At 38.7% G+C, this 20,834-nt stretch overlaps 1 pseudogene; it reads left to right on the forward strand.

The window, feature by feature from the left end:
* The first annotated feature begins 834 nt into the window (after window positions 1–834).
* On the forward strand, window positions 835–12,154 carry LOC109067498 (annotated as a pseudogene).
* Window positions 12,155–20,834: the final 8,680 nt, after the last annotated feature.

A 20,834-nucleotide genomic window follows, 5' to 3' on the forward strand; every position in this document is an offset into this window, starting at 1 on the left:
ATAGACCAAAATCATTTTTTGAACCAGGCTGTAAACATGTTTTTTTTTCTGCTGTAAAGTTGGGTATTTTAACATGGGGAGTCTATGGAAAAAAATAGTGTGTTTTTTGAACATAAAAGCATGTCAACATATTCTGTTACACCAAATACACAAAATAATGATCTTTAAAAAAGCCTCATATGACCCCTTTAAACTATATGTGAGATGGTTATATTCTGGTGAGTGAAATCTTTTATAAAGCTTTTTTTTTTTTTTTTTTTTTTTTTTTTTAGTGTAGAGAAATAACGAGGTTAAATTGGAGAAATATCAGAATTGCTGACAACTAACATATAAACAGCAAAGTTTGCTGATTCTGTAGCAACTATGCACAAGTCACACTTAAGAACTGCAATCCTGGTCATTTGAAAATGTGCTACAGGGTGTAGCCAGAAAATATCAGACACAGTATCACTGCAGGACAACATATAAGAGCATCATCCAGTGGACATATGGAAAAATAACAAAGAGAAACAACATCAGGTATCACATATTTTCATTCAAACATATAAGCAAAGAAGACAGGTCTGTTGCGCGTTTAGATCAGTGGTTTGGCGAGGGAGAGAGGATATCTGCGGGATCTATTCATTGTTGAGCTCGAGGGTCCACAAAAAGCGGATTAACTCTTTCTGGTTGGATTTCTAGTTTTTCTTAAAGCTTCGGTAAAAAGATTTCAGTGTTTTAGTGTTTAAAGACTAATTTGAATTGTACAGAGATTCTGGAGATTAACACATCAGTTCCTCTAACGGAGTGATTTATAATGCCGAAACTGTTTTTGTTTTTCAGTTCTTATCCACGATGAAGGTTTTGATCGCCTTGTTTGTTGTGGTGTTTGTGGATGTGGTCGCCTCACAATGTAAGTAACGACTATTTTAACTATAATTAAAACATAAGCTGTTCAAACTTACCTTACAAGGCGAACTATATCGGGTTTAATTATGACAAACTGTTTAATCCTAGTCGATAACTTGGTAGTTGGGAGACAAACAAAACAATGAGATCCAGGGTGTGGTTCAGTGTGTGAGGGTGGGGGAGCTCTACTTATACTGGCTTATTCATTTAAACTTAAACCCATCTACCTAATAATGTTGTAGTATTTTTAAAACAAAGTTCACTTTTCTCACAATTTTTTTTTTCTTGTAACAATATGAGATGGGCCAAATGTGATGGAGACCCATGCCAGTGTTCTCTTACGTTTACCCCGGCAATCAAGCAAGTGATTGATTGTACAAAATGTGAGTATGTTTATATATATATATATATATATATTGTGAGCCGTGTCCTGGGCACCTATCAGCGTCGCCCTGGCAACGAGGGAGATTCACCTGCACGCAATCACAGCGGGCTGATCGGTCCCAGCTGAAGCGGATGAGGAGAGGACTATAAACGCTGCGCCTGAAGGTGACACAGGGAAGAGAGGATCTTCCGATGACTGAAACTAACGTTGTGTCTCTTATCCCTCCAGAAAGCTGCGGATCGACCAGCTCGCCACCCGAGCACCGGACACCAAGTCCCCGTGCACTCAGCCGGCCGGCAAACAGGATCACGTGGCACCGAGGACGAGCACTGGACACCACAGGATTCAGCACCAAGCAAAGCACCTTTCAATAAATACACCCTCCGGGGCTTCACTTTTGCACTAACCCCTGTCGTGTGATTCTTCAGCCCGTGACAATATATTTATGTGTATATATATATATATATATATATATATATACGTATATAATTTATTTGGTAACTATTGTTTTCTTGACTGACTTAACTGGTCTCCCAGTCTGGTTTGAGGAGTTTTGATAACTCCACCTTAACTAGCTGAGCTCCAGCTTTCCTAGCGTCTACTAACAAACCAGGCAAGGCGTTTTGTTCCCATCAAGTGTAGTAAGTGTCCTCAATTCTCCCTACCCACAGTGATTCCCAAGTGCTACCTCATGAATGCGGAGATGTTTCGCATCAGGAACAAAATGACCTCAAGATCCATTGGTGGAAAACCTGTAGAAACTGCCTTTGTGGACAGTGATGGAATCTATGACCCAGAATGTGAGAATGATGGAAGGTTCAAGGCAATCCAGTGTAACGGCACTGATGTGTGCTGGTGTGTCAACAGTGCTGGTGTGCGCAGAAGTGACAAGGGAGACAAGAACATCAAGTGTGAGCCTGTGGAGACCTAGTGAGTACTGTATTAGCAGAGCTGTTCTTCTGACTGACGCACCTAGTTTAAAGTGTGGTTGGAATAGTAATGCTGTTTGTGGAAGGAAGCAAGACTAGTAAATTCTGACTATACCATGTTTTCTTCTCTAGTTGGGTTCGCTTGGAACTGAAGCATAAAGATGTGGCTGTTCCTCTTGATGCTACCTGATGCAAAATTTAATCCAATTCAGACGGTCAAGGTGTAATAATAGGTAAATTTATTAAAAAGAATATAGAGAACAGAAACCACAAATCATAACTTGGAAATAAAGTTCTTGATAATAATAACAACCTTCAAATATAGAAAATGTAAATCCAATGTTAGTAGATTTTTAATAACAATCCATTTATGATGGATTGAACCCAACTAGTATTAATCAAAACATTAGTAAAATTGTAAGTAAAACGTAAACAGTTATTTGTTTTAAATCAAAAATACCAAAGTATTAAAATATTAAAGTATCAAAGTATCTGAATTTCAAGGTATCTGAATTTGAATAAAAACCTGTAAGAGTTCTAAGTCTGAGTCTAAGAGTTGTCGAGTGAAGCCAAAGAAGAGGAAGTGAGCTGAAAAGATAGAGAGACCAGAGTCTCAGAAAGTCAAAAAACCCCCCTCTATTTTTTTGCAGAGTCTATCTTATATACTGTTGTTCTAGACATAAGTCGTCATCTGGCTATCACTAATAACATCTGACCTTTAAAAATAGTCTAGTCAATGTCTCGATTTTGGACTTCTTCCTCTTTTAGATTCAAAGTATCATACTGATAATTCTTAGAAATATTGATACAAAAGAACAATACGTGCAGTTCAACTTCATATGCAAAACAGACTAAGCTGACTACGCAGTTAGAAATACTGTGAAATTACATATGCAATATACCACAAAGTTTACCAAAAACATTTTTGAATATAAAAATGAAACCTGTTAATAATATAGATATATGAGACAGATCCTTACCATGAAATATTAATTTTTAACTTTTGAAATAAAACTTATCATTATGAATAGAACACATTCTGAGTACGTGACTTCTCAGAATCTCTCAACAACACTTGGGTTTAATTTAAATACGTAGACTTCTTCTCAGAATCTCTATCACCATGTGGATTTCTTAGAATCTCCACACACCAAATCTCTACTCGAGACTTTTGATAAGTTTAGTTACTTTCATTTCCTCTAATAATATGTGGATATACAGAGTAATTCAAAAGAAAAATAAATGATGCATACATGAAATAATAAAAAATCAATAAAACAATTTCAGATAGATAGTACTGTAGATACCTCTCTAACCCCAGCTACCTTAAAATTAACAAAGATCTTCACCAAGATGGCCAGACGAGAACTCCTAAGGAAATTCGACCCCTGGCGTCCCCTGGACTTTTGCTGGGTTGAGTACTTACCACAGCCTTCCATCTTTCCCAACTCTAAACTCTATCATCGTTCTTTCTCTTCTTGCCCTTAGGAGATAGTAGTTGAAGATATTTGTCCTTATGGTACCATGTCGTTTATTTCCAAACTTTCGTTGATCGTTTTCAACATCTCATACCCTTTCCTTACCCTTCACCTGCAAGGTATAGATTTCCTCATGACTACTGGTATAAATGGGAGAATAAAAATATCTTTTGATCTATATGTAAATCTATATATATCAGTTGGTAGACTTTAGCACAGGTCTCTCAGATGACGTAGAATTAGTTAACGAGTAATGTTATGATGATGCGATGAAACACTGATGTCCAGCCACGAGCACAGCAACCACTCCCAGAATGTCAATGAGCTGCAGTGTTGCAGAAGTCACATCAAAGAGTCACCCTTAGAACCAGTCGTGTGTGGTAAATATACGCAGAATATTTCTGTGACAGCATGCACTCGTACCTATTAGAGATATAAAATAGTAGGAGCAGAAATATTTGGATAAAAACACAACACACACAACACAACGACACATAGACAACCAAACAGGACAACACCAATACACATAAACATAAACACCATGGTTTTCAGTGTCTCTTTTTTTTTTTTTTTTTTTTTTTTTTATTATTAACACAACAGGTCCGGAATGGAATCATAGTTGAGAACCTAAAGAGAGGAAACAATTAGTCATTGTTCTTCCTTAGCAGCCATTCCCATTCCTCGGATATAAAATACTGCACCTATTGGACTAAATCACATTAGAGAGAGAGTTAGTATCAGCAAGCGGCGACAGAGGCTTCACTTGTGCAAGTTGCATCCATCGAGTCAAGCCTGGCTCGATTTCAACAAGAAGAGATGTTGGAGTAGTCAACAACACCGAATAAGGACTCTCATACCTGGAGGACATTGGTCCTAAGTTCCCTATTTTCTTTATCATCACTTCGTCCCCCACTTGTACGTGATTTTTAACTTTTACATTAAATATAGTGTTTTAAGATCTCCAGCATTTTGAGCACTGAGGGCACTCACATGGGCATTCTTCAATGCGCACGTGAGTACTTTAAGATACTCCTATAAAGTGTCCTTCAGTGGACCCGAAGGACCTGAGCACAACAACTGAGCTTTAGGGGAAGGTACAGTTAAAACCCAAAGACCTTTTTAGAAAGAAATTTGACTTATTTGTATTTTTCTTTTTATATGTCTTATACACTATGATGAATTTTGGTTAATTTGTTATATTGTAAAATAAATTAATTGCCATAAACATATATATGTATTATTCTCTGGAAGCCGGGCTAAATGAATAATCACTGTTATTGCATTCCTGACATAGGTCAGAACCTCAGTCACCTCACAGTTACCAAATACAGACATTGCTTATAACCTAAATCCCAGTAAAGATACCCCTATTTTATGAAAATTTATCATTCCCGAACCATTGTGCATTGAGAGGGACTGAAAATCCAATATACCCTTTCAGATCATCTGGAAAATTTACAAACAAAAACTAGGACATATTTGTACCCATGATCAGAAGGTTACGAAATAAAGTCAAATTGTAAATGTGTGAATGGTCCTCACGGGCGAGGACTGTGACCAATTGGGATTTTACCTTTTCCAAAATGTGGCTTCACTTGCAAACAGTGTATATATCTGGACAGTCTATCTTTCACAGTTTGTAACATCTCTGGCCAAAACCATGTTTGTTGTAACATAGCATGTGTTTTCTAAACCCCTTGGTGTGCAATGCTGTGGTACAGATCAATTAGTTTAGTTTGATATCCGCTAGGCGGAATGACTTTGTCATTCAGGGCATAAACCCCTTCTTCAGTTAAGGTAGCTCCTAATTTCACGACACATTTCACGATCCTCAGTTGTGTACAATTTAGATAAAGTTTCGGAGCCCGTGCAGTCAGGATGAACAGGGAAAATAACAGCTACTTCCTCAAGTGCCACACCCTTTGCAGCTTCTCTCGCAGCCTTATCAGCTAGAGAGTTTCCTTTCGCCAACCAATCATTGAATGTACTGTGACCTGTGACTTTACATAGCGCGACACTGTTTGGTGGAATTTTCTCACACGTGTTAAGAATTTCTTTAATCACGGTTTGATGACTTATTGGCGTACCGTACCTGCTGTGGTCAAATACCCACGACGTTTCCAAACAGGGACATAACTCTGCAATACATGGTAGCTGTATGCACTATCAGTAAAAATATTTACATTAGTGGAGCTATTTTCACCTGCAGTTAGTTTAAGAGCCAGATTTAAGGCAGCTTTCAAAGCATGCAATTCAGCTATCTGAGCACTTCCTCCCCGAAGCGACCCCTCAGCCAAGACCTCGCACGTCTTCCCCTCCACTACCGCCCAACCCGTATAGCGCGTCACCCTCGTAGAAACTGCTGCCATCCACGAACATGTCCAGAGAATCTGAAAACAGTTCATCTCTGATAAAATGTCCCCTGTCACAGATAATTACCTCGGCGCAGTCATGTGCACTCCCCTCATTCTCCATTAGGGAGGCAGAATTTGTCCGGTTGTCTGCAACAACAGTGAGCTGACAGTTCATGAGAGCAGTTTCCCATTTTGCACGTTGTTGATTTGAAATCAACTTTATTTTTGTCTCTGTGAGCAGGCGTAGAAAGCGATGTGGAGAGTGAAGGATCATCTGATTGTAACAGACTATGGGCTCAGTGATCTTCAACGCCCACTCAGCACAGTCCAAGGTCATCAAACATGGCATCTGTCCTTTCATGGAAGAGGGAATCAAAGTTGAATAATATCCAACAATGCCATAACTTTTGTCACCTTTACATTGTCCCAGCACACAGTTATAAGCACTTGGGCCAACATGTGTCCATACATGGAATGCCTTTGTCATGTCGGGGTGATGTAACGCGGGAGAAGAGGCTAATGCGGATTTGAGGAGAGTAAAGGACTCAGCCATGTCTGCTGTCCACTCCAAAGGCGAAGCACCCGGAAGGCCTCCTTTAAGAGCCTCTCTTAGAGGTTTAGCCAAATCAGAAAAATCTGGGATATACATCCGATTAAAATTAAATAGCCCCATTAATGATCTTAAACCAGTAACTGTGGTTGGCTTATTTAATTGAGTAATGGCTATGACCCGGTCTGGAAGAGGTCTCTTTCCCTCACAACCTATACTTTGACCTAAAAATGTAACTTCCGATTGAAGCAATTGGACCTTTCGTTTGTTCAAGAGGAAACCCGCCTCTTGGAGAGCTTTCAACAACCGAGTGAGTACACTCAAGTGTTGTGCTTTGTCTTGAGATGTGAGAAGAATGTCGTCACAATATTGAAAGGCAAATCTGTATTGATCTTCTTCTCTGATAGGACAAGACCAAAAACCATTGGTTATGTCAACTGCGCTAAAATAGCGATGGTTTGGAGAAATGTCATTTAGAATGGTTAACGGATTAGCAACAATAGGAGTTATTTTAGGAGTCACAGCATTCAATGTGGTGTAGTCTATAGTTAATCTACAGCTACCATCTGGCTTTTTTTTTTTTTTTTTTTTTTTTTTTTTTTTTTTACAGGCTGCATAGGTAAGTTCGTTGAGGAAGTACACCTTACCAAAATCCCTGATTCCTGAAGCTGGTTCACAATTTCCTGTTTAGCTCTTTCTGCTTCTCTCCGAAGATGATACTGGAATACTGGAGGATGTATAGGATCTGAAACATTCAAAGGTTTAATCCTGCAAAGACCAACATCAAGTTTAGAAGTTGACCACAAATTTGGAAATTTCTCAGAGAAATATTGCATCACTGAGGAATCAGTAGACTCCCCTTTCCATTAGCTGTGATAGCTCCAAGGCTTAATTTAGGAATTCCAGTTTTATTAAACACTGGTATGGGAATTGGTAAATGCTGACTAATTAATTGGTCCCTAGTCAGCAAAACATCTGCTTCCAATTTACTCAATATATCCATTCCCATTGCCATGCCAACTTGGCTTTCTCCAACCCAGAATTGCACCCAAAAAGGCTGTTCAAATGGATATATTATTAGAGGAATCAATAGAGACTGTGTGGAAAGACTGCGACCAGATATACCTTGAAGTTGCATTTGTTTGTTTGTTAAAGGCAAATTAATATCAGTTACTGAGATGCAGACCCGGGGGCCCACAAGAATGTAGCTATCCTGGCTTCCTAAGTTAGAATGTAAAAATGGACGAGGGTCTTCGTGCTCATATAAAATTGAGGCCACTATCTGTCAGTCTGTATTCTCAAAAGCTCTTGTCAGTTTTTCAACCTGCTTCCAGGTCAGCACCCTGCTTCTCTGCACCAGGGTTATTTTTAAGCACAATCTCAAGGAAGTGGTTTTGGTGTCCGCTGTTGTTGAAAAGAGGAACTAGGCTTTCTGAAATTTCGCTCTAAATTTCGATCAGGGCACCTGTTTGCATAGTGACCATCGCGCTGGCAATGATAACAACGAAATGCTGGAGCAGAGGGCTGACCAACTGCAGCAACCAGTCCTTTTTTCTGTTGCTCCATGATGTCTTGAGCCCGTGTCCCCCATGCAACAAAAGAAGACCAGTCAATTATTGTTGGCAGAGAAGAATGAAAGAACTGTGTAAATTTAGCATTCATATTTAACTGCGCAGTGTGGAGCATGATTGGAGAATCCAAGTCAGGCCCCTGTCGTGCTGCCACAAATTCTTTCAGTGCCTTTGTGAATCGCTCAGTGTAATCAACAAATGGTTCATTAGGACCCTGCCTAATCTTTAGTGAAAGTTTGAATTCCATTTACAATTATTCGCTGTACTTCAATACGCAGCACTCTGTACTGAGTTGCGTAATCATCTGCATTCGCTGGTGGCTGTAAAGGAGGGGTGAGATGATCTGTCCCGTGTATGTAGACGGGCAGACTTGCTCACAAATTGAATACAGATCTTTTATCTTTTACTGCTAGGCGGTTGGCTCTTGCCATTACCCACAAACAATCACAAAATTCAGAATTGGTACTGTTAGATTTCATGAGTGGCAGTGTATTTACAATACTAGTCAAATCTCAAATCTTGCACACCCATAGATCGATAAACCCCCACTTGACCAGCCGCTGTCGATTCCTGATCAATTTCACTATAGCGGGGTAATTTTGGACACAGTTTCACATACTCGCCCCACCCATCCTCAACTTCCTCCAGGTGCCCAGGAGAAATAGCTACAACCTGTATACCACCATTCTCAGAAGCATTCGTCACATGTCTCCCTGCCTTGGCAATCGCTGCTTTCAGTTTTGAGGCTATAGATATCATCAATTTTAGAAACTCTCCCTGTATCTGCTCTTGGCTCCTTAGTTACAATGTCTAATAAATCCCACATATCTTGCGTAGTATCTCTAGCGGCTTGTGCCAGTTTATCCACATAAACTATTCTTCCATTGCGATATGTTAAAAGACCTTTTGCTTGCACAATCCTCAAACAACACAAAACTCGTGCATATTTATTTTGTTTCTTAGGATCATTAACTTCCTTCATCACCCCCATTCACACTGCCTACGCGGACCCCACATTTCTTTAAATTCATCTTTAGCCATTTTCTGTTTAATCTTTTCTTTATTTCCGATGCCTAACATCGCTACTTGGGCAGTGAGAGTTTCGTTAAGAGCTCCTTTTACATACACATGAGCCATTACTTCGTGTGTTGCCACCCCCAACAAAGAAAAAGTTTTATTCAATTCAGATACACTCAATTAAATACACTTAATTAAATTTACTTAATTAAATTGTTAAATTTCGTGTTCTCTTTACTCTTAATTTGTTTAATTTGATCAGCCGTCTGACAGTTATAACAATTATACAAAATTGAAAGCCAGTCACAATGTGGTATTCTGCCACATTCAAACAATTGTCAAAATATATGGATTTAAAATTTAGTCGCAAGGTGGAATTCTGCCAGTGTCAAGACTGCCGAGTCCATCCCAGAGCCTATATCAAAACAGAGAATCGACATACAGATCTGACCAGCACGCTGCAGTAATCCCTGACAGCGCGTGTCTCAAAAACTGTTGCGCTTCAGTAAACCCTGAAAGCGCCCGCAATACACCTCCGGTAAACCCCGCAAAGTGTACTTGCTACGCAGAATTATCCACACTGTCGGTAAACCCCTTCAGTGAACAACACATTTAATGCCGCAAATCGCCGTTCTCAAACACAGAGCGCGCGCGCTCATTCCTCACACACACGGTTAAACCACCGTACCGCCCCAAATTCGTTCTCTTGCTGCAGTCAAGAAAAATGAACGAAATGGGTCCGCAGATATAGCTCTTGGACTCGGCAGGTTTGCACAACAGAAGCCCATAAAGAGAATTAGATGAGCAACTCACCTCTCTTTATCTTTCCTTGCGATGCATCAAATATACTTCAAGGATCGATCAGTATCCCAGCGGTGCCTCCATTAACTGATGCAAAATTTAATCCAATTCAGACGGTCAAGGTGTAATAATAGGTAAATTTATTAAAAAGAATATAGAGAACAGAAACCACAAATCATAACTTGGAAATAAAGTTCTTGATAATAATAACAACCTTCAAATATAGAAAATGTAAATCAAATGTTAGTAGATTTTTAATAACAATCCATTTATGATGGATTGAACCCAACTAGTATTAATCAAAACATTAGTAAAATTGTAAGTAAAACGTAAACAGTTATTTGTTTTAAATCAAAAATACCAAAGTATTAAAATATTAAAGTATCAAAGTATCTGAATTTCAAGGTATCTGAATTTGAATAAAAACCTGTAAGAGTTCTAAGTCTGAGTCTAAGAGTTGTCGAGTGAAGACAAAGAAGAGGAAGTGAGCTGAGAAAGATAGAGAGACCAGAGTCTCAGAAAGTCAAAACCCCTATTCTATTTTGCAGAGTCTATCTTATATACTGTTGTTCTAGACATAAGTCGTCATCTGGCTATCACTAATAACACCTGACCTTTAAAAATAGTCTAGTCAATGTCTCGATTTTGGACTTCTTCCTCTTTTAGATTCAAAGTATCATACTGATAATTCTAAGAAATATTGATACAAAAGAACAATACGTGCAGTTCAACTTCATATGCAAAACAGACTAAGCTGACTACGCAGTTAGAAATACTGTGAAATTACATATGAAATATACCACAAAGTTTACCAAAAACATTTTTTGAATATAAAAATGAAACCTGTTAATATATATATATGAGACAGATCCTTACCATGAAATATTAATTTTTAACTTTTGAAATAAAACTTATCATTATGAATAGAACACATTCTGAGTACGTGACTTCTCAGAATCTCTCAACAACACTTGGGTTTAATTTAAATACGTAGACTTCTTCTCAGAATCTCTATCACCATGTGGATTTCTTAGAATCTCCACACACCACTACCAAACTGAGGACGTATGTCGCAATTGATTTCTAGGGTCTTGCTGGACCATGTGAAATATGAAGTTCTGCTTATGTTTTGTTTTACTGATGTTTTTATTTTATTTTTTAACAGTGGGATTGAGAATGCTTTACTGGAACGTTACAAGTTGGATAAGAAATTTGTGACCGAGGTTCAGGTAAGAATTTACTGATGTTGTCTAACCCCTCAACTTGGTACTTCGAGTACAGAACCTAACATGACCCACCTCCTCTCTTCCAGTATGACAAAGATGGTCGTGTCATTGTGGATGTCAAAAGCGAGAAGGAACGTATTACAGACCTGTCCCTCATGACTTACTACATGGAGAAGGATGTGAGTGTCGTTTCAATTTCTTATCTTCATACCAGGTGTTATGTTGTTACTTAATTTGTAACTAAATTAATTTGTCTTTAGTAGATCAAAGCTCTGCCTCTCTTTCAAGACTATAAACCATTTGAAGTCAGTGTTGAGGGATCAAAGGTGTCCATGGAGAACATCCTTGTGTACTATGTAGATGAAGTGGCGCCCACCTTCACCATGCAGAGGCTGACTGGTGGTATCATTGCTGTCATTGTGGTGGTCAGCTTGATTGTAATTGCAGGACTTCTGGTTGTGTTAAGCACCATATATTTTTCAAGTTTCATTTTAGTCAAGTCAGGTAACCTTTTTTTGTAAAGTGCTTTATACAATACTGGTTGTGTCAAAGCAGCTTTACAGTGTCAAACAGGAAAATTGTTTGTCAATGATGCAAGAAGACAGTAACATTTTTCCAGCTAAAGTTAGTTAATTGATGATTTAACTGGATGGGTTCTTGTAGTCTTAACTGTTTTTCCTCCTCTATTAAGTTCTTCCTCGCACGGCGACAGAAGGCCCAGCACAGTGAAGCACAGGCTAGTTCTCATTTATTTCAGTATGGTCCAAACTGTGTGGGTACTTCATCAATAGAAAGCAAGCTTTGGCATTATAACATGTTTCCTTCTGTACTTGCAGGCCAGAGAGATGGAGACCATGTCTTAAAGCTATTAATAAAGTCTCGTGTACCCGAGTCTGAGACTGGGATGTGCCCCATGCTGAAGCTTAGACCAGCTGTACTTTTGCTTGTGACATAAAATGTGCAACACATTATTTTTTACTACCAAATTATATGTAATATCTAATCATTTTAATATTTCACTTGCACTTGAAAGGTTTCCGCAACACCTTGCAAGATCTCTGCAAAAATTCTCACAATTTATTACCAGAACATGATGCATAATGCACATAACTGATTTAGGACAGACTTCTGAGGCAGCATAACGGTTTAATGATATACAACAAAACAGTGAGCTTTGTTGATACCTGAGTGAATATTTAATTACTACAATAGTAATTTTATGCTAGAAATAACATTGAAACATTCATAACATTTCATCTCTGGAGACAGGGGTTTAATTTTTATAACTTTTTTTAAATCAAGAAAATAGTTCATGTCTTAAAAAACTTTTATAAATACATTATTAAACTAAAACAGTGGCCTGAATCTGCAGTTAAAGCTTTTTTTTAAAAAAAAGACATCAAAACAAACAAACCTATCTAGTTTTTATCTATTTCAGATTGAGTTGAATTGTCTAAAACAAATGAAAGCTTAATATAGCTCAAATTGTCAGACCACAAACCTGTAACTTGGAAGCATAACTTTGAGCCTAGTTATAAAAAAAAAAGAAAAAAGTTTTTGGACATATTTTGATCCTCTGGGTGGTAATGTCACCAGACTAATGTTGCTCATTTTGCAATAAGAAGTTTCAGCATCAGGAAGCACGACAACAGACCACCCACAGTACCTTTACTAAGTGTCTGATGCATATTGCACCTTTGGTTCTGTAAAAGTTTAATATGATTGGCTGGCTTCAAAAGCAACTTCAAAGAATAAGAGTAGAGAGGAGCTGGGTTGACATTATGAGTCTTTTTGAGGAAAATCAAATCGCTGGATTTGCCAAAATTTGTAAAGTTGTGGCATAATTTCTTCTAAAGATAATCAGAGTTTTGTTTTCCAAAAATAATTAATTTGATACTGTCTTACTTTTATTTGAATTATTATTTTGCACACTGGTCTGCTGTTGTGGTATAATATTTCAATTAAACCCACCCCCAAATAACATGTAGAGAGAACAATCACAGTTTGTTTTAGTTTTACATGATGGTCCGAAGGTCTGCTGCTGTTTAATTGGGTGTTTATTGGCAAGAATGAGTTCTGTGACCACAGCAATATGCTGATCATCAAAGTGTCTGGTTACACAAGACTAGGCAATAATGGACTCTATTCTGTACTGTAAGTTGGTAAATCACATGGGAAATGATGAGATTCTGATTTAGATGGCATTACTCACCTGCATGTGTGTACCCGAGTACAGTGCACAAGTGCATGATACACAGCAGCTGATTCCTACAGGAGAGAAAAAGAAAAGTCACATAAAAGACTGGAAACCTAAACATGATATTTTTAGATGCTTCCAAATTAATGTAATTAATATTTAAATCAAATTATTTAAATTATATCTATTATATTACAATTATTTTATATATACACATGTAATTATTTTACATTACCATTTATTTTATGGATGTTTTTTCTGAACGTGTTACAACATAAAAATATGGTGAAACTATAATAACTATAATAAACCAGATTTTGGCTATGTAATTTATGGAATAGTTTAAGCATTTTTTTTTTTTTTTTTACTAAATGTGAACAAAATAACTGCCTGTTGTGGGTGAGTAATGTGTTCATACAGACTGATCTAACCTTAGCCAGATAGCACAGGTACGTCTGCAAGATGTCTGTTAAAGATTGCTTCATCTGAAAAGCATATGCTGTGTACAAACATCTGATAGACGTCTTTAAGATGTCATACATTCTAAATCATAAACATCTTAAAGACATTTTCTAAACGTCTATTTGACATCTTATAGCAAACATCCAATAGACATATTGCAGATGAGCAAACTCTAAAAAAATACGTCTTGCAGATGTACATTTACATTTATTCATTTAGCAGACGCTACAAGTGACTTACAAATGAGAACAATGGAAACAATCAAAATCAACAAGAGAGCAATAATATGCAAGTGCTATAACAAGTCTCAGTTAGCTTAATGCAGTAGGCTACACGTAGCAATATTTTTAATTATATAATAAATAGAAAGAAAATAGAATAGAAAAAGAACAGAGCAAGCTTTTAAAAAAAGAAAGAAAAGAAAACAAGCACAATATGGTTATATAGAGATCGCCATGATGTAGGCTACATGTGCTATCAGCGTACAGTTCCACAATGAATTTGCATATTATATTTTACATTATAGAAGATTAAATTTATATTGCCAGATATATTGTGTTTTTAATGGAGATGGATGACACAGAATTACCAAACACAGATACTTTAAAAAAAAAATAGGAATCTTCACAGAGACTATATAGCCTACACCACATAGCTGTTGTGCTGATTGTGTTGTAGGTTGTTCAGATGTTGCGCCTAAAGAAAAGGAAGAAGAAGAGTAAAAGAGCGAGTTGAGAAACTGTTTAGTGTCCGTGTGCTCTCTTGCTAAGTTTAAAAGGAATACTACAATAGCACAAGTCAAAATGTATTAAAAAATTATGAGTTGTTTTTCCTTATCATTAGTGTGAGATATAATCTCGGAATTATGATAAAGTCAGATTTTTGAAATATAAAATCAAATTTATATATATATATATATATATAAATATATATACGTATATATGTATGTGTGTGTGCAGTACAGACCAAAAGTTTGGAAACATTACTATTTTTAATGTTTTTGAAAGAAGTTTCTTCTGCTCATCAAGCCTGCATTTATTTGATCAAAAATACAGAAAAAAAACAGTAATATTGTGATATATTATTACAATTTAAAATAATAGTTTTTAAATTTATTATACTTTAAATTATCATTTATTTCTGTGATGCAAAGCTGAATTTTTAGGATCATTATCACATGATCCTTTAGAAATCATTCTAATATGATGATTCATTATCAAAGTTGGAAACAGTTCTGCTGCTTAATATTTTTTCAGAACATGTGATACTTTTTTAGGATACTTTGATGAATAAAAAGTAAAAAAAAAAATAAAAAAAAGAAGCTATGTTTTTAAAATATAAATATTTTGTAATATACACTACTGGTCAGTAATTTGGGGTCAGTAATATTTTTTTCTTTCTTTCTTTTTTAAATAAAATCAATGCTTTTATTCAGCAAGGATGTGTTAAATTGATAAAAAGTGATAGTAAAGAAAATATATTATTAGAATATATATTATTAGATTTTTTTTTTTTTTTTTGAATAAATGCAGTTCTTTTTAACCTTTTATTCATCAAATATATTAGACAGCAGAACTGTTTCCAACACTCATAATAAATCAGAATATTAGAATGATTTCTAAATGATCATGTGATAGACTGGATGTTACATGTGACACTGAAGGCTGGAGTAATGATGCTGAAAATTCAGCTTTGCATCACAGGAATAAATTATTTTTTTAAAGTATATTCAAATAGAAAACTATTATTTTAAGTTGTAATAATATTTCACAATATTACTGTTTTTTCTGTATTTTTGATCAAATAAATGCAGGCTTGATGAGCAGAATTTTTTTTTTTTTTTCAAAAACATTAAAAATAGTAATGTTTCCAAACTTTTGGTCTGTACTGTATATATATATATATATATATATATATATATATATATATATATATATATATATATATATATATATGTATATGTATATATATATACTCATTCTTTTATTCTTCTCTGGCCGTAAAGGCTCTCCCAGGTTTTCTGCAACCATGATGCGCATGGATTCTGAATGTTTACAAACTTAGAATTAGCCTATAGCCTACATACAATTGTAAGCATAGGCCTACATTAAATTTGCAAGCTGAAGAATAGATTTGTAAAGGAGTAAAACCATTTCAAGCACAAGAAAAAGAAAGAAAGAAAAGATTTCCAGCATTTTACGTTTTTTCGTAACTTCCGTAACTGCTGCTTTATGCTAACACAGAATACATTTAATCTGTATTCTTCTGACTTCCATTTTAATGCGCTTACACTTTTAGGTGTTTTTTTTTTTTTTTTTACACTGTATAACAATGTACCTAAAAAGATTAAAAGAATAATTCCCCACAATGATGTCCTGACAAAATGGCATCATCAATGATGCTTGTTTTTAGCTAAAAAAAGATTTTATTGAACATTTGAAATATGCTACTGAAGAGGGCTGCTCTTTAAAGGGTTAGTTCACCAAAAAAATATGAAAATGGTCATCATTTATTCTCCCCCATGTTGTTCCAAACCCATATAAACTGTTTATTTTGGAACACAAATAAATATATTTAATATTCTCTTATTTTTTTTGTCCTCCATTCCAAGTCTGGGAAACCAATATTTTCTTCTGAACAGACATGTTCGCTATGATATAATTTAAGATTTATTCAGATATAAATATTGGCATGGATTACTTCTACAATAGAAGATTGAAAATACTGATTATCTAGACTCTCAATGATTTACAAAAAAATTATGAGAGAAAATTAAAAATATCTTAATTGTGTTCTAAAGATAGACAAAAGTCTTATAGGTTTGGAATGACATGAGGGCAAGTAAATAATTTTTTTGTGAGAACTATTTCTGTAAGAAAGGAAGACCAAAAATGATGACTCTCCAAATCAGACAACTCCAAAGTTGGTTTTAGTACTGCAATAAAAAACAAGGACAATGGTTTAAATAAAAAATTAACACGTATACTAAAAGTAACATCTCGGTTATGTATGTAACCCTCGTTCCCTGAAGGAGGGAGCGGAGATGTCACTTCGGTGACCGACGAATTGGGATCTCGCTTTGAGAGACCAATCTACTTTAAGTGTAAACTAAATGAGCCAATGCACATTAGCATGCAATTGTTACATCCAGCTGCAGCTGATCACAGCGTGAGCATAAAAAGGCAGCAGGTGCAATGCATACCATGTTACCAGGTGACCCAGCCACTCAGCAGCCATGGCGATGGGACGTGATGTTTCTGTTCCCTCCTTCAGGGAACGAGGGTTACATACGTAACTGAGACGTTCCCTTTCACCGACGTGCCGTCGAGAGTGACCAACGAATCAGGATCTTCTACCAAAGCACCATGGATGCTGCCCCTTCCAGTGCCCTGTGTGAGCAGCCTGTGCCCCTTTTTGGTGTAGGCCAGGGTCCGCAACAAGAAGACCATTCACTGTTGTCATAGCACTGCCCACTCAGTGAGATTGGATAACACTGGGAAAACATACCCGTTCCTCTTGGAACAGGGATGCTGCAAAAGCCCCATCCTTCCCGAAGGAGGTTTCGGAAGCAAATACACATATGAACATCCGTTTAGATGCATATGGAAAATTGGAGGTGATTGTAACCCTCTTGGGAATGGCAGACATCTGCCGGGGAAACATGGGCCCTGAGGCTATACTGTGGACTTTACACATATGGGATCCACTTAGGTCTCACACATGGAACCCAGCCTTCTACCGGTTCTCGAGGATTCATCGAGTGAAGGCCTGGTCCAGATTTTCTGCTGCATCTGGCTGCCGAGGGGATGGAGGAGCTCAACTGGGTCTACAGAACAGGCACTCTGGAGTAGTTTTAGCAAGCCAACACTAACTGGGGCCTCTCAGTGCCACTACCCGTTTGAGGTGAGAACACTGGAGGATACCAGCTCCACATGAAGGCTATAGAACCTAGCGACCATGCTGTGGGTCGCCCAGCCCACAGCTCTACAGATATCTGTCAGCGAGGCACCATGAGCCAGCACCCAGGAGGATGCAACACTCCTAATAGAGTGAGCTCACAACCTGAGCGGGCAGGGCACACCCTGGGCCTGATAAGCCAGGGCAATGGCATCCATAATCCAGTGGGCCATCCTCTGCTTAGAGACGGCCTTCCCCATCTGCCAGTCTCCATAACAGACAAACAGCTGGTCTGAGTTCCTAAAGCTTTGTGCCCTGTCTACGTAGCATCTCAGGGCTCCGACGGGACGGAGCAAAGCTAGGGCTGGGTCTGCCCCCTCCAGGGGCAGCGCTTTCAGGTTCACCACCTGATCCCTGAAGGGAGTAGTGGGAACTTTGGGCACATAGCCTGGCCAGGGCTTTAGGATTACCTGGGAGTCAGCAGGGTGACTTTCAGGGTGGAGGGTGACAGCCTTCGCTCCAGCCCTTGTTGCAAAAAGGAAAGCATGACCCTGATCGGGCATCTCCGGGGGTCTGAGAAGAACACCACTCGATGAACAGGTTCCACTTCAACTGTAACCGTGTCTCATAGATGGTGCTCTCGCCCAAAGTGATGGTGTCCACTACCTCTTGGGGTGGGTCACCAAGAAACTCCACGTCCCATCCAGGGACCAGATAAGAAGTTTCCAGAGGTCCAAGTGGACCAATACAGCGCCACAAGCAAGACCTACTCCTCTTCCTCCCTGGCCTTGCACAGCGTCTGTGCAAAAAGGCTCACTGGGGGAAACGCTTACTTGCACAGGCCCCGCGGCCAGCTGTGTGCCAGTGCGTCTGTGCCAAGTGTTCCCTCGTTCAGAGAGTAGAAAAACTGGCAGTGAGAAGTCTCTGGAGAGGCAAACAGGTCTACCTGAGTGGCTCTGAAATGTCTCCAAATGAGCTGGACCATCCGGGGATGGAGTCGCCACTCTCCTGGGAGCGTAGCTCGAGACAGCTTGTCAGCCGTACAGCTGATCAGGCCTGAAATGTGAATGGCATGAAGTGACCTCAGAACCTTCCGACTCCAAAGGAGGAGTTGGCGGGTGAGTTACGACATACGACGGGAGCGAAGACCACTTTGTCGGTTGATGAACGCAACGGTTGCTGTGTTGTCCGTTCAGACCAGCATGTGCTTGCCTTTTAAGTGCCCTTTGAGATGGTTCAAGGCGAGGTGCACTGCTAACAACTCTAGGCAATTGATATACCAGTGCAGCTGGGGGCCTGTTCAAACCCTGACACTGCATCCCCGTTGTACATGGCCCCCCAGCTGCTGGTGGAGGCATCCATGTAAACCACAGCATGCCCAGAGACCTGTTCCAGGGGCACTCCTGTCCGAAGAAACGTAAGATCGGAGTGAAGGTTTGGCAACAGGTCGGTGTAATTTGGACCCAGTGAGTGCTGCACCGCCACGCCCACTCTGGGACTCGGCCATGAAGCCAGTGCTGAAGCGGTCTCATACTCAATAGCCCTAGCAGTGTAAGTGCCACTGCAGCTGCCATATGCCCCAGGAGCCTCTGAAATAATTTAAGTGGGACCACCATCCTGCCTTTGAACGAATTCAAACAGGTCAGCACCGACCACGCATGTTACTCTGTGAGGCGTGCTGTCTGTTCAACCGAATCCAACTCCATACCGAGAAAAGGGAATCTCTGCAAAGTTGGCCCAACCCAACAGGCTGAGGTGTGCCGGAGCAGCAGGTATAAGCCAATCGTTGAGATAGGATGCGAACACCCTGCTCTCTGAGGGGAACAAGAGCCACCTCCTTGACTTTCGTGAAGACATGGGGTTGACATGGACCGCCCAAAGGGCAGGACCTTGTACTGATATGCCCGTCCTTCGAACACAAACCACAGAAATGGTCTGTGGCACGGAAGCATCGACACATGAAAGTACGCGTTCTTCAGGACGATCACTGCAGACCAATCTCGGGGACAAACGCACCCGAAGATGCGTTTCTGTGTTAACATCTTAAATGGTAACCGATGAAGGGCCCAGTTCAAGACACGCAGGTCCAAGATTGGTCGTAACCCACCGCCTTTCTTGGGTATAATGAAGTGTACCCCCTCGCTGCACCACCATTGAGGGTGGTGAGGGAGGAGGAACCATCAAGCTGTCCACGACCTGGTGTGCACCTCATGCACTTCCGTGAAGAAAGGCACCGGGGCGGGGCACTGAGAACCAGCGCGAGCCACCCCGAGAAACTAATCATCCAACCATGAAGGCTCGGGATGTGGTGGAGGTTTCCACTCGAGCCCTACCTTCTCAGCGGCACAGGAAAGCATAGCTGTCATCTCTGGATCTGATTCAGGCATTGCCACCATCCCGGAGGGTGGCAGCGCAGCCGAATCTTCCTCACAGAGCTCTCCTTCTGATACAGCGATCGACATCTGGTCGTCTGGAGGATCACCGAAGGATACCGCTGGTACACTTTTTGAAGAAGGCCCAGCACATTCCTTTGGCCACTCAACTGGAGTTTTTTCAACTTTATGAAATGCCTATGGCATGCTGTTCAGGAAATTATGATATTTATAATATGAATTTATGAAGTTTGAGTATACGGAATAAAATGAAACTTGAATATATTAAATGAAAGTTTGAATATACTGAATGAAAGTCTTTTTTTGTGTGATGATTGATTGTATGTATTGAATGTATGTTTATTTTGTTTGATGATTGTTTTTATTTATTGAATAATTTAATATTATATGGAATAAAAGTCTAAATATATAGAATGAAATTTGCAGTGTATGGAATTAAAATGCAAATTTGACAGTACTTAAATGTCTGTATCAGGTGAATATAGCTAGTTATATCATTGTTACCAGAGCAATAGCTTTCTAATTTGAATGACTTTCAATACATTCCCTCAAATTTTCCAATACTTTGTTGAACTAGAAAAATATTTGCAATAGCTGGTCATATTCCAAACACTAAAAAAGTCTTGATTTCCATCATCTTAGACATTTCACAAAGTACCCATGTTAATTTTGACAGGAAATTTCGA

This window comes from Cyprinus carpio, chromosome A13 (assembly GCF_018340385.1).
Source record: "Cyprinus carpio isolate SPL01 chromosome A13, ASM1834038v1, whole genome shotgun sequence".
NCBI classification, from domain to species: domain Eukaryota; kingdom Metazoa; phylum Chordata; class Actinopteri; order Cypriniformes; family Cyprinidae; genus Cyprinus; species Cyprinus carpio.